Here is a 20,308-nt window from a genome sequence, read left to right on the forward strand (position 1 = left end):
GGAGCACATCCCAGCCTGGGCTCTGATGAAGTGTGTGCCACCGTGGGCAGCTAGTGGCCAGCAGGGCGGGGAAGGGTGGACCCATTAAAGTAATCCCTGTTGTCCCCCTGTCATGGGAGAATTGGCCCTCACTTAATACCTCCTGCTCCCCTAGGGCCATACCCGCCGACCTCACCACAAATAGCACTGTATGCGAATCAAATCAGAGGCTTTATCTTTGGAAATTAATCCAGCTCAGAGCGGGATTAACCAGGACATCCCTGTAGACAACGGTGCTCAAGGTCAGGGGAGCCAAGGGCTCTTCAGTGGAGCCTGATTTTCCCGTATTTCCTCGGCTGAAGCCAGGGGGACCCCCATAGCCTGCCCCAGCCCCTCTCCTCCTTGTGCAGGTGGGGTGGGTGGGAGGTAGGTGGGGGTCCTGGCTCTCGAGTCGATGAGCCCCTAGGCAGAGCTCTTTCCTGCCTCCTGTGGACAGGGGTCCCCAGTCCAGGAGACCTTGGGGTTGAGTCCAGTCGAGGGCCTTCCTTCCCTGCCCTAACAGAGACCCTGGGCAGGGAAGGGTTGAGGCAGGGCTTGGCTAACAGGTGGCCCTCCACCCTCCCTTCCTCTCTGGGTAGAACTGCCCCCCCCAGGGGCCCAGACGTTCCTCCCCCATTAGCAAACGCACTGGGACCCTGGGAGACCCCTGTGTGAGGAGGCCGGCCAGCCAGTCCTGGGTCTGAGGTCTGGAGCCCCCTCCCCACATTCCCATATTCCGCTGACCGGTGTCCCTGCCGACTGCTGCCTGGGTCCCCTTCCACCGGACCCCGTGCTTTGGGGAGTGTCCATCCTGCCTTGGCTGTCCCTGGGGGTGGGGACAGGACTGAAGAGGCCGGTTAGTGAGGGTCCTGCAGACGGAGACACTGGAAAATTGGGGCTGTTTTTCGTCTCTTACGTGAGCATGGAGCGGCGTGTTTTGTCTTCTGCCGTTTTCAGAAGTGCTTTCTTATTCTGTATGTGTGTTTTGGAAACGTCTTTCTGTCCTCGTTTAAAAGTAGAGGGCGGATCTTAGTGGGGAAGCTGCTGGCTGGAATGGAGCAGCCAGAAAATAGATGGGAGAGAGGAGGGGGAGGGGCAGAAGGGGGAAGGGGAGGGGCAGAAGGGGGAGGGGCAGAAGAGGAGGGGGAGGGGCAGAAGAGGAGGGGGAGGGGCAGAAGAGGAAGGGGAGGGGCAGAAGAGGAAGGGGAGGGGCAGAAGGGGGAGGGGGCGGAAGAGGAGGGGGTGGGGCAGAAGAGGAGGGGGAGGGGCAGAAGGGGAGGGGCAGAAGGGGGAAGGGGAGGGGCAGAAGAGGAGGGGGAGGGGCAGAAGAGGAGGGGGAGGGGCAGAAGGGGGGAGGGGGTAGAAGAGGAGGGGGAGGGGCAGAAGGGGGAAGGGGAGGGGCAGAAGAGGAGGGGGAGGGGCAGAAGGGGGAGGGGCAGAAGGAAGGGTGGACAGAAGGGGGAGGGGGCAGAAGGGGGAGGGAGCAGAAGGGGAGGAGGAGGGGGCAGAAGGGGGAGAGGGAGGGGCAGGAGGGGAAAGGGGAGGGGCAGAAGGAAGGGTGGACAGAAGGGGGAGGGGGCAGAAGGGGAGCGGGGGAGAGGGAGGGGCAGAAGAAGGAGGACAGAAGGAGGAGGGAGCAGAAGGAAAGGGAGGACAGCAAGGGGGGGACAGCTAGGGGACAGAGGGGACGGTGGGCATGTCCCTGGATGTGCAGGGACACCGTTTCCTGTTTGTGAGTTTATGCCCCCAGGGAATGGGGGTCTAGGAGGGTGGTCTGGCTCCCGGCCTTCGGCACCTGATGGCAATTCCAGTCACGGGAAGGATTTCAGACAGATTTCTCCAGAGTTGCAGCTTTTAATAGTGATTTTATAGATCTTTGCGGTATCTGTGTTCATTTTCTTTGATTGTGCTTTGATGGTAAATGCGGGCTGGGCAGGTGGCTGGGATCTGGGCCCCCCGCCCGCGTGCCTTAGCAAGCGCCTCACCTTTAGACCGAGCCGCGGGCCTGGGTGGCTTTGGAGGGTCCAGCCCCACTCACGGCACACGGCCCTTATCACTCTGTTAATTTGGAAAACAGGTCATGGAAAATTAAATTGCTTAAAATAGGTCACCAATTATAACTCTGTATTCTATTAAGATGAGAGGGCCTCTGGAACCTTCGTTAGTTTATTGTCGATAAAGTCAGAACGTGCAGTCAGGTCTCTGCCGGCTCTGTGTGTTGCCTCGTGATGGCCCTGCCTCTGCAGGACGACCCCAGCTTGCGTGCAGCCTCGTCCATAGTCTGAGAATCGCTTTGTGATCAACGTCCCAGGAGGACAGGGGACAGCTGAATTTGAAAAGACACATTTCTAAACATTATTAATAAAACCAGGCAAAGTTTTATTAAAATGGGTTATTGTCCTGACGCCCGTGTCCGCAGCAAGGACCGCCTCCCCACGGCCTGGCGGGGCCCACGCCCTCGTGCTGGATGCATGCGGTGAGCTCATGTGCCAGCAGCTCTCTGAGAGGACACAAAGGCACAGAGAGGCTGAGGAGCTTGCCCATGGTCACACAGCCCGTGTGGCTCCACGCCATTCCCCACAAGAGAAGGGTCCTTCCCCCAAGACAGGCCCCGCTCAACTCCCAGATGAGGCAGCTCGGGGGACTGGGGCCCCTTGCAGGGGAGGAGCCCGCTCAGAAACCCACTTCTCTGGGATACAAGTCAAGGCCCTTGCAGCGGCCGCCTGGAAAAGCCCCGCACACACCAGTGGAACCAAGGCCTCCTCTGAGCAGGGCCCGGGCCCCGGGACAAGCCCAGCTGAGGGAGCCCAGCTGGAGGAGGATTTGGGGGCGGGGACAAGGCCCCAGGCTGTGGGTCACTTCTGCCACATCAGGGCGCGGGCAGCCTTACCTGGCCTTGCTCTGTGCCAGCCCCGCCCACAGGCGTCCCCTCCAGGTGGTGGAGGGGATTGGCAGGCACAGAGATGCCCACCGGGGCCGCAGGCCCCCACAAAGGCGGCCCAGACAGCGTGGGAAGAGCCGCCCGCACCTCCAGGCGGCCAGGGTGGCCTGAGGTGTCTCTTGCAGGCCGTCTGGGGAGACCCGCCTGCCTTCTCTTGTCAGGGGCGAGGCACCCAGCCTGGAGCCAGATGGCGGCTCCTCTGGCACCTGCTGTGTGACTGCAGGGGACTTCCTCAACCTCTCTGTGCCTCCCAGCTACGTACTTCCTGCCGTGGCCACAGTTGTGGTTTTCCGGTTTTGCCACAGTTCAAAGCCCAAACACCCGGGTCACATGGAGTGCTGTGCTTGCTAACCTCTGTTAACTGCGGCCACTGCGCCCCCGTGCAAACTGAGGCTCCGTCTGTGTCTCCGGGGGTGCTCAGAGCACGGGCCCTGCAGCTCCAAACGCCCCCGGGACGCGTGTGGGCCCTTGTCTTCCAGTCCCAGTAACGAACACCTGCCCTGGAAAAGGAATTTTACAAGACCCCGGCGAGCGGTGACCTGGCCACGGAGCTGGGTGTGTCCCCCGTCCTTCATCGGGGTGCCCTCGGCTGACCTAATTGACCTCTGAAGGCCCGTCACTGGTGTTATTGCAAAAAGTCATCTTGTGCTTTATTCTGAACAAAAGGACGCTTTGCCGAGTGGGCTATTTGCTGGCGGATTGGACTGTTTTTATTGCAATTTACCTGCGTTGCTGCAGATTGAGTTAAAAGCACATTCTAAATATAAACGCTCCTTTGAGAACTGGTCCCTAGGTTGAGTCTCTGCGGTGACGTGCCGTGTGTTCTCACTGAGGGGTACACGATCTGGGACCCCCATGTGGGGATCATTCCAGTGGGCGGGGACCAAGCGCACCCAGGCCCTTCTGGGGCTACGATCCCCGGGGGGCTGTGCCGGCCAAGCACGCTCGTTGCTCCTCTCCTTTCCTGCCAGGAGCACGGTCCCCAGGACGCCCAGGGGAGGGGTCCGAGGCCTTGGAAGCCCCCATAAAGAGCGGGCTTGGCTTTGAAAGCCTGTTTCAGGCTACGGTGCGCCTGAGCGGCCCGGCGCAAGGCTCTGTCCCTGCTCTGTGCACCTGCTCTGTGTCCCCTAGCAGCTGGGCCCGAGGACGGCCGTGAGACCTGGGGGATGCTGGGGGGCAAAGTCGGGGCCACAGCTACAGCCAGGGTGAGCCATTTGCCAAGACCACAGCGACAGCAGCCCCCTGAGCCAGACCGTGGGGCAGGCACCGGGGTGTCCTGTCCTGGGCGCATCCCAGCCCAGCAAGACGGTGTTCTGTCCACCCCGTAGACGGTCCCATAGCACTTACCTGTGGGACACCCTGAGTGTCAGGCCTCACAGTGGCAGCAACAGGGCCCTGGGAGCAGAGTTCGAGCCCTGACATCCGGGCTCGTCTGCGGCCTGGGCCAACGTAGGGGCCTCTGGGACCCCACTGAGAGGGAGATGCCTCAGCGCAGGGACATGGGCACCAGAGGCTCCAACAAGTGGGAAAGGACTTGGAAAGCCGGGTCCCTGGGTGGGGGTTGTGCGGGGTCCCCCAGAGCACACGCGTGTCAGCACAGAGACCTGGGTTTAAGCAGCCAAGCGAGCCAGCTCTGAATATGACAGATAAAGCCCATTTCCAGGAAGGACACCCCTGTCACCACCCGCCCCCCCCCGGCTCCCCGCCCCGACACAGACACAGATAGCTAAAGACACAACAGGACAAGCACTCAGGAGAACCCTGCGTACCTGAGGCCCGGGGCCGTCTGAGGAGTGAGGCAGGGCAGCTGGCTGGCTGCAGGCCTGGGGACGGCCGGGCAGGGGTCTGCGGACACCCCAGAGGAGACATCAGAGGGGCTGCAAGCCTCTCTGAAAGGATGTACCCACCAGGGTCATGGTGGGATCCCTTTAAGCCGCCAGGCCTCGTAGCGGAACAGAATCGGACCCCGGGGCAGTGACATGCTTGCTCGCAGGGGTACGGCGGGGGTCCAGGTGCCCGGCCGCCTCCCCCAGCAGGCGTGGGTGGTCGAGCTGGCTCAGGGTTTGCAAATCCAGACTCCTGGAAGGTTCCAACCACTGCCCCGAGGAATGGAATCCTCCCCTCTACCCCGCCACCCGGCCCTCCCAGCCCCCCTGTCCTTCCCACTCCCACTTGCTCTCCTGCCCGGCTGCACTGTAGCCGAGCCCCACTCGGTGTTGGGTGTGGATTCCAGGACAACTGGCTTGGGGACGGAGAGCTGCCCGGCCTAGGCCTTGGAGAGGATGCCTCAGGGCACGAAGCTGGCAGAGGTCACCATTGGCCCAGGCTGACCAGGTAGGGGCTCGATGGGACCAGCGTGTGAGGGGCAGAGCCTGTGGGAATGGTGAGTGGGTGCAGGCCCCCCTCCACCTGTGCTGGGCTGGGAGGCACCCACAAAGTACAGCAGGGAGGGGTGGCCTTGACCACCCTGACTTCTGCTGTGAGAATAGCCTGGCCCCGGGGAACAGAGAGGGCTCCGTGGGCTCCGTGGGGAGAGAAGGCGTGTCCCACAGCACCCCCCCCCCCGCCGCCCTCTGGGTGCAGCCGGCCAGCCCTCTGTCTCCCGCCCCCCACCCCGGGCCCCTGGCACCCCTCCCCCGGGCCCGGGGAGCACGGGTGCAGAGGGTGTAGACCTCCAGCTGGCCCTGCACGAACCTGGCTGATGCCCAGGGTCCAGTCTCAGTGCCGGGACAGTTTCCACGTTTTGCTGGGACAGTTTCCACCTTCTAATCTCGCCAGAGCATCCGTGACCTGGGTGGGGGTGGGGGGCGGCGCAGGCAGAGGGACCCGTGGGGGCTGGCTTTACACATAGCATTTGTTTCCCTGGGCGGCCGTGACAAACTGGGTGGCTTAGAACAGCAGAAATGTATTCTTTCACAGTCTGGAGGCCAGCAGTGCAAGTGAGGGTGTGGGCGGCGCCTCCAAAGGGAGGAGGCTTTATGCCGCAGGGAGTAGGGGGTGGTGGTGATGGTGGTGGCGGGAGGGCTGCCCGTGGGCACAAACGTCCCTGGCAGTGGCCACATCGCTCCCATCTGTGCCTGGCTTTCCCATGGCGTCCACGCCTCTGCATGTGTTTTGGGAGCACCCCTCCTTACAAGGACACCAGTCACTGGTTAGGGGTGCCCTGCAAGGTGACCTCATCTGTACTGATTACACCTGCAAGGTCCCTCTTTCCAAATAAGGTCGTGTCACAGGCACCAGGGTTGGGACGTGAAGTACTTTCTGGGGGCTCGATTGAGCCCTTGCGTCCGAGCCCCTCCCCAGCTCTGTCCCAACTGGGAGGGGCCCCGGTGCTCACTCCACCCTCCTGTCACAAACACAGGGTGCACAAGACTGGCCAGGGTGTCCTCAGAGGCCCAGGCTTACGGCTAGTTCAGTCTGGCCCGTCCGCTCCATGCCCGTCTGGATGGAATCTTCTCCGGGCTCAGCCAGTTCCTTGAGAACGCCGACTTACCTGGACAGACAGAGCTCAGATGACAGACGCGGGAATGACCACACTGGAGCCCAGCAGTGGACCTGACCGTAGGTCCTCATGGGGCTGGAAATCTGAGGGGCCTCAAATCAGTTCTGTGCTGGCTCTAGATGACGCCCAGGGCTGAGATGGGAAGTGAGCTATTCTGGCAACTTCCAAGTCTCCAGAGGGGCTGCCAGGGAAACGCACAGATGAAGGATTCCCAGCAGGTGCTTGGGATCAGACAGACCAGGTTTCTCTTACGCCAAGCAGAATATTAGTGCGGGGGCCGCAAACCCCACGCTGGGCCGTGAGATCCCGGAAACACCCAGACACGGGCCATCCTGTCCTGAGACGTGGCCGGAGGCAGCTCTGGCCGTGGCTCTGGGAGCGTGGCCTCTGGAGGCTGGCTGCTTCAGGGTGCCTTGCCTCTTGTCTGGCCACCTGTGTGACCTCAATGCCATGATTTAATCTTGCCCCATCTCCCCGGCTGACACGTGGGCCCAGTGGCCCATCTGTGTGAGCTGGACGATGGTCAGCTGAGCCCGTGTCTGTGTGGCATTTTGCTCAGGGTCTGGCACATAGGAGGCGCCCTGTTAACATTGGCCCCTCTTCCATCAGATAGACCAGAATTTCTTATAGTGGTCTCAGGACCACCTGTGTCAGAACCACAGTGGCAGGCGGGGGCTTAGGGAAGTGCAGCAGCCTCTGGGCTGGCCCTCTGTGTCCAGCCATTAAGCGATAGCTGATCTGGGCTTGCCTCGTGTCGCTCCCACTGAAACCAAGGATGGATCGTGGGAGAGGGGGCACACGAGGTGAGGGCCAGGTTTGCCCCGGCTCCTGCTGGGTCGAGACATGGAGGGGGACGGCCCAAACAGATGGCAGAGCTCATGCCGAGCTGGGACGCATTTATCACTTCCAGGGTGGGTACCAGAAGGAGAACACCTGTGCGAGAGGGGGCAGAGGGATCCTTGGGGGGCCCTCGTGGTCCTTGCTGAGGGCTGGGCCACCTGTGCCCAGAGTGAGACCACAGGGTCTGGCAGAGTAGGGCTCTGGGCTACAGGCTGAGCCGAGGGGCCGGAGATATCTGTTCCTGCCAGTCACAGCGGGGGTGACATTGCCGAACACCTCCAGCCTCCGGCCGAGGCCCCAAAACAGGCGGTGCCCCACACTGAGGGCACAGTGCTCTAGGATGAAGGACAGACCTGAGGAGGACCAGCCCTAAGGAAGGAGGAGGAAACTAAGGTCAGCAGGCCTGGCAGCCCGCACTACTGATGGACAGACACACGTGCTCCAGCCTTCCAGCGGAATATGATCCGGCCGTAAAACAGATGAGGCACTGACAGGTTCTAGCACACATGAACCTTGAGCGTTTCCGTGCCTCCAGAACAGCCCCGTCCATGGAGCTGGAAAGTAGGTCAGGGGTTGCCAGGGGCTGGGGCTGGGGGAGGGGGTTCAGGGGACCAGCAGAAGCGGGAAGGGGAGATAAACATGTTCTTTTTTTTTTTTTTAATGTTTATTATTTTTTGAGACAGTGAGAGATAGAGTGCGAGCGGGGGAGGGGCAGAGAGAGAGGGAGACACAGAATTCGAAGCGGGCTCCAGGCTCCGAGCTGTCCGCACAGAGCCTGACGCGGGGCTCCAACCCACGAGCCGTGAGATCGTGACCTGACTCAAAGTCAGACGCTCAACCGACTGAGCCACCCAGGCGCCTCGAGATGAACACGTTCTTAAATTGATTGTGGTGGTGCTTACACAGCTCTATGACGGTCCTACCAGCCATAATTTTACACTTCAGATGAGCAAACTGTGTGGCGTGTGACATATCTCAATGAAGCTGTTAAAAATTGAATATATGTTAAAGAGCAAAGAAAGGGGAAGGTGTAGTCAACAGAAGCAGGACTTGAGATGATCTAGATGTTGGAATTAGCAGAAGGGCTTTGAAATGGCTGTTACGAATATTTTCCAGGACGTAACCGACAGCATGGACGTAATGAATGAACAGATGGGGACCCGGAGCAGAAGCATGCAAGCTTGAGCTCGTTTGCGGAGGGGCCAGCAGCAGACTGGGACTGCAGAAGCAAAGGCCAGCCAGCCCGAGGACAGCCCGACTGAAATTGTCTGGTTGGGAGAACACAGAGCAAGCAGGGCCGGCCCGAGTGACCAGGGAGACTGGTGCATGTTCAGTGCTGATACACGGACTGATGTGTCAGGCGATCCAGTAAGTATGTCATTGTAACCCCAAAACGAGAAGAGATTAATAATGCATAAAAATATTTGAAGAAGTAATGCTGAAATATTTCCCTGTGTGGTTAAAAATATCAACCCGTGCATATGAGAAATGGGGCAAATACAAAGAAAAGCAGATTTAGGCTCACATAGTTGCTACGAGGTGGGGACAGACGGAAAAGTCTTAAAAGCAGTCAGAGAAAAAGGACACACATAGACACGGGGAGACAATAGCCGGTTCTCATTTTAAAGGTTTCTATTTTTAAGTAATCTCTGCACCAACGTGGGGCTGGAACTCATGACCCTGAGATCTAGAGTTACACCCTTCACCGGCTGAGCCGGCTGGGTGCCCCGCTGACTCTCATTTTAAACAGAGGATTCCTGAAGATAATGGAACAACATCTTCAAAGTGCTTCGTTAAAAACAAAAAAAAACCCAAACAAACAAACAAACAAACAAACAAACAAAAAACCCTTTCAATTAGAAATTCTATATCCAGTGAAAATTATCCTTCAAAAATGAGGGTGGAGCTGGGCTGCCTGGGGGGCTCAGTCAGTTAAGCGTCCTGCTTTGGCTCAGGTCATGATCTTGCAGTTCGTGAGCTTGAGCCCCGCGTCGGGCTCTGTGTCGACAGCTCAGAGCCTGGAGCCGGCTTCGGATTCTGTGTCTCCCTCTCTCTTTGCCCCTCCCATGTTTATGCTGTCTCTCAATAATAAATAAACGTTAAAAAAATTAAAAATAAAATAAATTACAAAAATAAGTCAATAGAGATATAATGAAATACTAAAAACCATTTGATTTACCCTAAAGAAGATGGGAATGGAAGAATATAGGGTCAAAAAACACATAGAACAAAGGAAAACAAGTAACAAGATGGTGGACTTAAACCATATCATAATCACATTAAATGTAAATGGACCAAACACTCCAGTTTAGACACAGACGTTGTCAAACTGAGTCAGAAAAGCAGGACCCAACCACATGCTGTCTAGAGAGAGGCCCTTGAAGTACAGACACCCAGGGAGGGAGAGGCTCGCAGACAGCACGCGTATGAAAGCCATTGTGCCCACACTGACGTCAAGCAAGGAGTGTTACCAGAGATAGGAGGTCTATTTCATGATGAAAAAGGCTGGTTTCACCAGAAAGACATAAATCACAAGCACGCAGCACCCAATAACAGAACTTCAAACACGTGAAGCAAAGTCAACATCACTGAAGGGAAGATCAACAAACCCGCAGTCTTAGCCAGAGTTTTTAATGTTCTTCTCTGAGTCTGGGAAAGAACAAATACGCAAAGAGGGGGTAACGGTACTCAGGGTGTGAACAACACCACTGGCCAACTCGACACGACATTAACTAGAAGATGCACATTTTATAGTAATTCTCAATACAGTTCAAAAGACTGCAATCTTTAAGAGGATGTTCTAGGGGTGCCTGGGTGGCTCAGTCGGTTAAGCGTCCAACTTCAGCTCAGGTCATGATCTTGTGGTTTGTGAGTTCAAGCCCTGCATTGGGCTCTGTGCTGACAGCTCGGAGCCTGGAGCCTGCTTCGGATTCGGTGTCTCCCTCTCTGTCTGCCCCTCCCCTGCTCATGCTCTGTCTCTCTCTGTCTCTCAAAAATAAATAAATGTTAAAAAAATTTTTTTTAAAGGAGTATGTTCTATTATTACAATAGAATTACATTAGAGAGCTATATGATATTCAGAAAAGCCCAAATATTTGGAAATTAAGCAGTAAATTTATGAATCTCCCATGGGACCAAGAAATCATAAGGAAACCAGGAAATGTTTGTAGCGAAATGAAATAAAGATACAGCACATCAGAAGTTGTGGGGTACAGCTGGAATGGTGCATAGAGGAAAGCTTTAAGTGCTTGGAACAGAAAAGCAGAAAGACGTGGTCTAAAGTCAATTATTTTCAGTTTCCACCTAAGAATATAGAAAAATAAGGACAAGTTAAATTCCAAATGAGTAGAAGGAAGAGAATAATAGTGATGAGAATAGACATCAATAAAACAGAAGACAGGCAAAATGATAGACAAAATCAGCAAAGCCAGAGGCTGGGTCTTTGAAAAGGTCAGTAAAATTGATAATCACTCAGCAAGAGTGATTAAGAAACCCCCCCACAGATTTCCAGCTTCAGGAATAATACTGTAGACATTAAAGGAATAGGTGTTATGAGCACTTCATAGCGGTCCCTTAGGTGACACAGATAAAATCAGAAAATCCCTTGAAAAACACAGCTGCACAAAACTGACACAAGAAGAAATGGAAAAATGTGTACAGCCCTGCATCTAGAACAGGAAATGAATTCAGAATTTTAAAAATCTTACCACAGGGGCGCCTGGGTGGCTCAGTCGGTTAAGCGTCCGACTTCGGCTCAGGTCATGATCTCGCGGTCCGTGAGTTCGAGCCCCGCGTCGGGCTCTGTGCTGACAGCTCAGAGCCTGGAGCCTGCTTCAGATTCTGTGTCTCCCTCTCTCTGACCCTCCCCCATTCATGCTCTGTCTCTCTCTGTCTCAAAAATAAATAAACGTTAACAAAAAAAATTTAAAAAAAAATCTTACCACAAAGAGGATGCAAATTGTTTTGTGAGTCCTGCTAGGGGTTTTCCGGTGGATGAGCGACAGCTAGCTCTGGGGGCGTGCCGGGGCCTGATGGGTAGTGTCTGTGACCTACATACCGTGCCGAGGCTGGCTTTAAGTCACCGACGCTCACGTCGGGAAGAGACGCGCTGCACGGCGGCCCTTGTGGGCCAGTCGGGTGAGGCCTGCGTGACCCTGACACCTGAACCTGGCAAAGGCATTCTATGTAAGAAAAATGACAGGCCAAATATTTGTCATGAGTGGGGAGACACAAAATTCCTTAACAAAATGCTAACAAGCCACATCCTGCCATATAATGAGGGGATAGCGGATCATGTCCAAGCATTATTTATCCCCGAAATGCAAAGTTAGGTCGATATTCTAAAACAAATCAATGTATTTTACCAGCTTACCAGAATGGCAGGGAAATATCTATGATCATCTAAAGACAGACAAAAAACTCACAAAAGTTGACAGCCACTCGTGGTGAAATCTCTCGCAGACTAGGGGTAGAGGGATCTCCCTCGGGCAGCTAAGGGGCATCCACAGAAGCCTGCCGCCCCAGCAGGCGTCCCTTCCTGAAGCCCTTGACAAAAGCTTGGGTTGTGGCAGGCACGGCTGCCTGGAGGTCGCAACTGAAAGTCTTCCTCTTCCAGGGAGCCCGCCGAGTTCCCGTGAGATCCCCAGCACCGCCCGTCCCGGCCTGGGCTCCGCCCTCACCTGCCTCCAGGTCAGGCACCCGTCTCCCCAAGCGGGCAGTTCTCTGCTTCCCGGGGTTAGTCGAGTTATGCTGTGCGCAGACAGGCTTCCCGGTGCAGGGCGGAGGGTGGGGGGTCCCTGGGGACCGGCGGGGGTGGCGATGGCCCCCCATCCGACTCCCAGCCTGGCACACCGTGGGCTCTCAGAAGATACCAGTGTGAGTGATCTGGCGAATGGAGTCGCTGCTGGAGGGTCAGAGTGACCGGGACCGGGTGGACCTTCTGAAAAGTTCTGCCGGGGGCGGCGGCGCAGCCGGCGCGACCACCGAGGGGGCGAGCGGGCGGGGGAGGAGTCGGTGGGCGGGGCCCCGGAGGGACCTGCCTGGGGCCGGCCGTGACCTGGGCTGCTTCCGGCGGGCCCTCCGAGGCGGCGGGCGGGTGAGGCAGGAGAGCGAGCTGCGCCGATTACAGCCGCGCAGAGACGCACTGAGGATTGTCCCCCGTGGAAACTGCGCACTCACTGCGGCGAGGAGCGCTAATTACACTGCGCGTGTTACCACCGCGTCTTGTTAATATTCCGGCAGCTGCTCCAGCAAGATAATGATGGCTCCAGCCCGAGCGGCTGCACAGATAGATGTGAAAAATCAGTGAGGACACAGTTCCCGGAATATTTGTCCTCCGCACACAGAGCGAAGCCTGGCGGAGTGGAGCGTTCGCCCCCGGCCGGCGGAGACAGAAGCGTGGCGCGGCTGTGTGTTAGCACACTCGAGCGTGGCTCGGGGACCCTCGCCTGCGTGTCCTCAGGCGGGTGTGGGGCTCCGCGCGTCAGGCGGGGTCTTTGCAGACCCAGCGCCCCGCCCCCCGTGTCTGAGGTCTATTTTGGGTTAATCGTGTTGGGTTGTGCAGGAGGGCATCTAGAAGCCTCCGCCGCCGACACCAAGCCTCCCCACCTGCCTCTCTCCGCAAGGCTACTGCCCTTGGCCGTCTTGCTGTGCACACGGATTTAAAAATTGCTGTTATGACAATGAGGCTTTTTCATAACTTTGAACGTGAGATAAAACGATACTGGAATAGTGGTTTCCAGAACAACCGTGCGCTCCGATTACAGCCGCATAAACCCTTCTCATGACAAACACGTCCACGGGCTCGGGTCTAACTTGCCCGGAGCAAAGCAATGCCTGGTGTCATTTAAAAGAAATACTTTTTACTTGGAAATAAGTACAGATTCACAGGAAGTCGCCAAGCCAGAGAGCGCGGAGGTCCCGTGCAGATTTCCCACGAACGCCCTCCGTGGCCTCTTATGCAACACGGACGTGGTGTGCACCGGGCAAGCCCCGCGTCTAGCTCTCCGGTGCTGGTCACACGGGCGGGTCCCCGCGGCCACCACGAGCTAGACTCAGGTCTGTTTCAGGAGGAAGACTCCCACTGGTCTTCCCGGTCTCCCCTCCCACCTGCCTCCTGCTGCAGCGCCCTCACCCCTGCCACCGGGAATCTGTTCTCCGACTCCGGGGTGCTGTCATTTCAAGAATGTTCTATAAATGGAAACATACTGTGTGTGACCTTTTGCGATCTGCTTCATTCGCTTGGTGTGATGCCCCAGAGACCCAGCCAGGGCGTTGTGTGTGTGGACGGTTATTTTTACTGCTGAGTGTGTCCCACGGTGGTCTGGCCGGACCGCAGCGTATTCGTAGGACATTTTTGTGGTTTCCGGCTTGCCCGTTCCGAGTGAAGTTGTCAGGATGATTGTGCACAGGTTTTCCTGTGGACCCAAGTCTCCATTTCTCTGCGATGGATGCCCAGGAGTCAGTGGCGGGGCCGTGTGGTCAGGGCAGGCTCTTCCTGCGGGCTGCTCTGCGGGGCGGCTGCTCTAGCTGGCGTTCCCACCAGCAGCGGGTGAGGGACCAGCCTCTCCACGCCCTCGCCGGCATGTGGTGATGTCCCTACGCTCTACGCAGCCATTCTGACGGGTGGAGGGTCCCTCGGGTGCGCTGTTTGCACGCTGGCGGCCGATGGTGCCCACCTCCCATCCGTGCCTCCTCTTTGGCGAGAAGTCTCATGTTCTCTGCCTGTTTTCTAACTGGCTTGTTTGGGTTTTTTCACTGTTGAATTGTGAGCATTCTTTATAAATTTTTTTTTAATGTTTATTTCTGAGAGAGAGACAGAGCATGAGTGGGGGAGGGGCAGAGAGAGAGGGAGACACAGGATCCGAACAGGCTCCAGGCTCCAAGCTGTCAGCACAGAGCCCGACACGGGGCTCGAACTCACAAACCGTGAGATCATGACCTGAGCCGAAGTCGGTCGCTCCACCGACTGAGCCCCCCAGGCGCCCCGTGAGCACTCTTTAGAAATTCTAGATACGAGTCCTCGGTTGTATTTTCTCATGGTTTGCGGCTTGTCTTTTCATTAATTTTGATCGTTTTCTTTTAGTTTTTCCACTGGAGCTCGCGAAGCCCTGGACATTTTGGGCTGTGAACGCTGTGCCTTCCTGCCCAGCGGCCCTGCCTTCGGGTGTTGCCAATACCTGGGGTCTGAGCCGAAGCTGGTTTCAAGCAGCTGGTGGCCCGCGGAGCCCGGAATCCACCGTTTTCTCCAGGAGGTTTGTGTCAAGGTATAAGCACTTCCTGGATGGGAAAGTGTCGCTCTCCAGATCCGAGAACACCTCCTACCCTGCCCCGTCGTGTTTGCAGGAGAGACGGTGGCGTGAACAAGGCGGGAGTTTGAGGCTGTCGTCCGCAGGAGGCCCACGGCCGCTGTGCACGTCTGCAAACCCACGCGGGCACCTGCAGGAGAGCGTGTGGGATGCTGGCCGCCACCTCAGGGGCACGGCGGCATCTGGGGCACGGCCGCCCACGTCTCCACGGGTGTGCATGTGACGTCTGTGAGCTGGCGGGGGGCGGGAGCCCCGTGTGTCGGGTCCCCTCTGGGCGTGGGTCCCTCCGTTCTGTGTGGTCGGCGCAGGGCAGGTGTCAATGCCGTCTGTGGGCTTCTCCTCCTTTCCAGCCGGGTCGGGCCGTCTTCCGTGTGAGCGTGGATGTCGGGGACGGCGGGGCCCCCTACCTCACACCTGCAGGTGCCCGTGACTGTGCGCGAGGCGTGAGAGGGCTGTGTTCTGTCACGCTGAACACGTGTCTCTCCTTTCAACGACTTCTTGTTAACGATGCAAGTTTTCGGAAGGACGGATGAGACCCTCACGCGTTGCCGGTGGGAACGTAAAATGCAGTGGTTGCTTCGGAAGACAGTTTGCAGGATCCCGAGCAGTATTAAATCCGGCGTGGCCACGTGAACTTGCAGGCCTGCGGGAGGCGTGTGCCCGGGAGAAGCGGAGGCCGCCCTCACTCGGAGCCTGACACGGCTGTGCGCGCCAGCACGCCTCACCACGGCCGAAAGGGGGGAGCAACCCGAGGGTCCGTCCACACAAGGAGTATCACGAGGTCATAGAGAGGAGCGGAGCACAGACGCACGCTACCACGCGGATGAGCCTTGAAACCCGATGCTCGTGAGAGAAGCCACACTCACGCACGCACGTGGTCTGATCTCGTTTATGGGAAATGCCCAGAATAGGCAAAAGTCCACAAAGACAGAAAGTAGACTAGCAGTTGCCCAGGGCTGGGGCGGGGGCGCTGGGGAGTGAGCGCTAACGGGCACCAGGTTTCCCTCCGCGGAGCTGAACGTGCTCCAGACGTGGTCGTGGCGGTGGCTGCACAGCCCGCGATGCCCCTGAGACTTTGACTTGCACACTTTAAATTTTTTTTAATATTTATTTATTTTTGAGAGAGAGCACGAGCAGGGGAGGGGCAGAGAGGGAGACACAGAATCCGAAGCAGGCTCCAGGCTCCGAGCGGTCAGCACAGAACCCGACGCGGGGCTCGAACCCACGGGCTGTGAGATCATGACCTGAGCCGAAGTCAGACGCTCAACTGACTGAGCCACCCAGGTGCCCCCCAATAAAGCTACTTTAAGATATTTACTTACGGGGCACCGGGGCGGCTCAGTCGGTTGAGCATCTGACTCTTGATTTCGGCTCCATAATCTCACGGTTCGTGGGCGCGAGCCCCACGTCGGGCTCTGTGCTGACAGTGCTGGGCCTGCTTGGGATTCTGTCCTCTCTTTCCGCCCCTCCCCTACTTGCTCTCTCTCTCTCTCTCTCAAAATGAGTAATCTTTTAGAAAAAATTCGTTTAAAGAACGAAGTTTACTTAAAGATGTTTCGTCTATTTTATTCAGGAATGAGGACTCACACTCGTCACGAACCGAATCTGTGTGCGGCCGTGGGGACCTCGCACACCGTGAGCGCGACAGCAGGCTGCAGGGGGTGCAGATGGCAGGTGCGGAGACGCGGGTGCCGGGAGCCCCTCCCCGCCGCCGGTCGGGGCCGGTGCGGCAGGGGCAGGCGCGTGCCCCCACCAGCCCGTCCGTGGCGCCTTCTGAATGCCTCACGCCGCCGCCTGCGGACTAGCAGGTTCAGAGACGGCGCTGTGCGGACAGGGTTCGAGCGAGCCCTCCACAGGGCGTGAAGCTCTCAAGACGGCCGAGCCCTTGAAACACCTGTCACCGTGCCATGAGCTCGGGCTTCGTCCTTCCCGCGCATCAGCAGAGCCTGACCGGTCACGAGCAATCACTCCCTCCTCTTGTGGCCGAGTTGTCTGTTGCTGCGAAACAAAAGCTGGCTGGCTTGAACGAGGACACCCCTCGTCTCACAGCGTGCGTCTGTCCGTGAGTCAGGGCCTCGGGAGCTGGGCTGTCTGGCTCAGGGTCTCTCCAGAGGTTGTGGTCGGGACGTCGGCCGAGGCCCGGGTCACCTGCAGGCTGGACGGGGGCTGGAGGGTCCCCAAGTTGGCCAGCTCGCGCCGAGTCGGCGGGCGGCCCCAGGTCCTCGCCCCGTGGACTCTCCCGGGGCTGGTCCCTCTGGGGCGAGCCGTCCGCGGGGGACACAGGGCAGCTGCGTGAACCGATCTCGGGCGGAGCACACACTGCCCGCGTCAGCAGCGCGTCACCAAGAAGATCCCGCACTGGAGGGGAGAAGTGTCACAGGATGTGGGGACATGACCGAAGCCGCCGCGTCCCGTATCCGGAGGGAAACGGTGTCAACAGCAGTGTGTCAGTCACCTCCTGCTGACGGGCAAAGCCCAAGGAGATGACACATCCCCCAGGGCCCCTTCGGATCCGTGGACAGTGGTGACCGTGGACAAAGACCGTGGAAGGCCGCCTGGTGCACAAGGGACCGAAACGTTGACCTGGAACTGGTGGCCGCGAACTCTGACTGGGGTGGAGTCACCTGGGAGGTTTTGAAATGCCACCGCCCAGGCCGCAGACGGGAGAGCCAGTGTCCTGGTGGCCAGCGGTGAGAGCCCGTCGCTGAGCCCAAGCGGGTGGTCGCTGCTTCGGGGAGCCCCGGCCGGGTACCACCTCCTGGGTAGGACCGTGCTCCCCTCTCCCCGGCTGCGTGCCAGATGGAGGCTGTGGTTACCGTCAGGCGTCCGGGTCCTCTCTGTGGCTGCCGGATGGTCGTTCCCAGACGTGGCTGGAGTCCCCAGGAGCACAGAGCCTGACTGCTGGGCTGGACGCTGGGCAGAGAGGCTGTGGCTGCCAGCTGGGCCCGTGCTCTGCTCTCCCGATGACACCTGAGTGCTGTCCGGCCAGCCCGTGTGGTGACCAGGTGGCGGCCAGGTCACTGCTTCTACACACTTCCCGAGGTCAGTTCTTGGTCAGCAGCCCTGCAGCCCCCCTAACGCACCAGCTTCCGCCGCCCCCGAGGCCCTTCTTTGGCGGCTCCTTTCCTGAGCGGTTTGGACAGCCTGAACCGTTCATGTTGTTCTATTCTGCCTGGCACCACGGAGCCCGAGGCCACGGGGGTCCCCACGCCCACCCTCTCGCATCCCCAGGGTGCACTTGGTCCTGGTCCCGTGGCTCAAAGAGATTCATTAAATTGGGGAATCTTAATTTCTATTATTGTTTTCTGGTTTTATTGACTTTAGTCGGAGTCAGATTTGTACTATTTATCTCTTTTAAGTCTTACAGTTTTTTTAATGGCCCAAAAGGTGGTCAAAGTGGGGGTGCCCACCTTCCCCACGGGCCCCCGAGAAGCTGCTTCTTATGTCCCCCGGGGCCGGCCTCTGGTGTCAGCTGAGCCCTCCAGCCTCCTGCAGGGGACCCTCCACTCCGGCGGCCACACTGATGCGTGGGTCCATCCCGCTGACAAGTCCTGGTGGTGGCGGCCAGCGAGGCTCAGACGCCTGTCCCTCTGGGGCTGGGCTGTCGGTGGGATTCCGGGACACCCACCGGGGAGGTCAGTTCTGGACATGATGCCCTCAGTTAAGAAGGAACTAAATTTCCCCTCGAATCCCAAATCACCAAGTCCAGAATCAATTAGGCCGACCCAGCACCACTGATCTTGAACTCAGATAATGATTTTTCCAAAAGATTTACCCATCTGGCAGCATTTAATTCACTGTCTATTAACCTAATTAAAGTGTGCCTCCTTGATTCACGTCCTTCTCAGCCAGGCATCTGCCGTGCCCGTGGTGGTGCTGCCAGCCTGGCTGGACCAAGGACAGGGTGAGGCTCCCGGGACCCTCCAGCCCTCCCGAGGCCCGGTGTCCCCCCAGCCCTCCGCCTGCCGGTCCCGAAGACCCCCGGTTTCTCCCCAGAGCCCCGCCCCGCCCCCCACCGGCAGAGGGAGCACGTGGCCGGGGGCAAGGCGTCCACCGGAGCCAGGCCCGCCCCCAGGCCCAGCGAGGCCCCTGCCCCAGGACCCCCCATCCCAGCCTCATCCCCCCCAGCCATGGGCGCTCAGCCCGACGCTGCCTCTGGGGCCATGAATCCCCCGACTGGAGGCACAGTCGCGGGAGGCACACTCCCTTCTGGGAGGAAGATTCGCTGCTTTTGGAGAGTCTTAAAAGGGTCTGAGACTCGGGGGTGAGCACCGTAGGCTCTGGCTGTCAGCCTGGCGTCCCGGGTGGCGGAGGCGCCACGGCTCCAGCCTCACTGCACCGTGGAGAAGCCGTGGCACCGGGCGGCCAGGAGCTTGACGCACAGCAGGGCCACCGGCCGGGGCGGGGGCTTGTCAGGCCCCAAACCCCAGACGCCTGCCCCTGCCAGCCGTGTCCTCGCAGCTGCGGACTCAGAGTCCGGGACCCACACGCCTGGCCTCTCTGGGGCTGTGAGTGCTCCGGAGACGCCCCCGGCCAGCCCTGCACGGAGGACGAGAGCACCTCCGAGTGGCTCACCGTGTCTCTGGGCGCTCGGTGAGGATACACTGAGGATCGTGACACCGGTCTCCCTCCCAAGTCCCTGCGCCGTCCAGGTCTGAGGAGGGTCCTGCAGGGGGACGGGAGGGGCTGTGACACCGTGGTCAGCTCTGAAAGCCCCCAGGATGGGGGGTCTCCCCAGCCTCCCCTGCTTCCTGGGCCTGGGGCCAGGCCGTGGGGTCCCCTGTGGCGTTTCCACCTGGCAGTGGTGGCCTGTGCTGGGGACAGAGGGGCGGGTGCAGGCGGGGCCCACCATGGAGAGAAGCTGCCACGGGCTTCCGGCTTAGCACCAGGTGTGTGCAGAAGGTGCCCTGGGGCTCCACCCACCTGGCTGTGCCTCGTGCCGGGCTCGACCCCTGTCCCTTCCTTCCTGGGGTCGAGATCTCAGACCCAAGTGTCCGCCTGTGTCATCGGTCCTGGTTTCTGGGCAGCCCCCTCAGTGGCTGGATCCTCATCAGCATTTGGCAATGGCCCGGATGGGCTTGGGATAAGAGGGGTCCCACTCAGGAGCCACGTCGTCTCCGGGGAGGTGGCGGCCCCAGGGGACAAGGGGGGAGCCAGGTCCTTGGGGCATTTCCACTGGGCTCTGGATTGGGTGGAACTGATGCCACATGTGGTCAGTCTAGGTGTTTGGAGCCTCCATGACCCTCGGTGACGGTCTGTGACCCTCTGCGGGAGGCAAGCGGTGCCCCAGGAAGTGCAGGGAGCGGGGGCACGTGTGTTCTCTGGAGGGAGGTGACTCAGAGCAGCTAGAGGGCGGCGGGCGAGGCGAGGCTCTGGCTGGGGGCCCAGCACGGGGGGGGGGGGGGGGGGGTGGGGGCCAGTAAGCCTGGGCATGAGGCCCGGAAGGTGAAAGCTCTAGGGAGCCAGTGTGATTAGCGCCCCCTCTGGCAGCTGGTGGGAAAGTGCCCCTGTCTACCCCACTAGGCTGGGCAAGAGGCAGCCCTCGAGTCAGATTGGGGCCAGGAACTTCCGGGTGGCTGTGGTCCCACGGGGTGGGCCTCCGTTACTCCTTGGGGCCAGTCCCTCCCAGAGACACGGCCAGCTCGGCCGCCACGTGCCCAACACCCCTGCACCCTGGATCTCCGCCTGGCTGGGGCCGGC

The 20,308-nt window shown here is 59.0% G+C and overlaps 2 long non-coding RNA genes across 2 annotated transcripts; one reads left to right on the forward strand and one right to left on the reverse strand.

Annotated features, from left to right (window-relative positions):
* Positions 1-9,916: 9,916 nt before the first annotated feature.
* Positions 9,917-11,182, reverse strand: LOC128773431 (uncharacterized). Its single transcript, XR_008417662.1, has 2 exons — positions 11,009-11,182; positions 9,917-10,604 (listed from the first exon to the last, which is right to left on the reverse strand). It is a non-coding gene; the product is annotated as an uncharacterized LOC128773431 (long non-coding RNA).
* A 2,080-nt stretch (positions 11,183-13,262) lies between these two features.
* LOC109253419 (uncharacterized) lies at positions 13,263-17,903 on the forward strand. Its single transcript, XR_008417663.1, has 2 exons — positions 13,263-14,560; positions 16,189-17,903. It is a non-coding gene; the product is annotated as an uncharacterized LOC109253419 (long non-coding RNA).
* Positions 17,904-20,308: the final 2,405 nt, after the last annotated feature.

This window comes from Panthera pardus, unplaced genomic scaffold, assembly GCF_024362965.1.
Source record: "Panthera pardus isolate Hobbes unplaced genomic scaffold, ASM2436296v1 HiC_scaffold_25, whole genome shotgun sequence".
NCBI classification, from domain to species: Eukaryota; Metazoa; Chordata; class Mammalia; order Carnivora; family Felidae; genus Panthera; species Panthera pardus.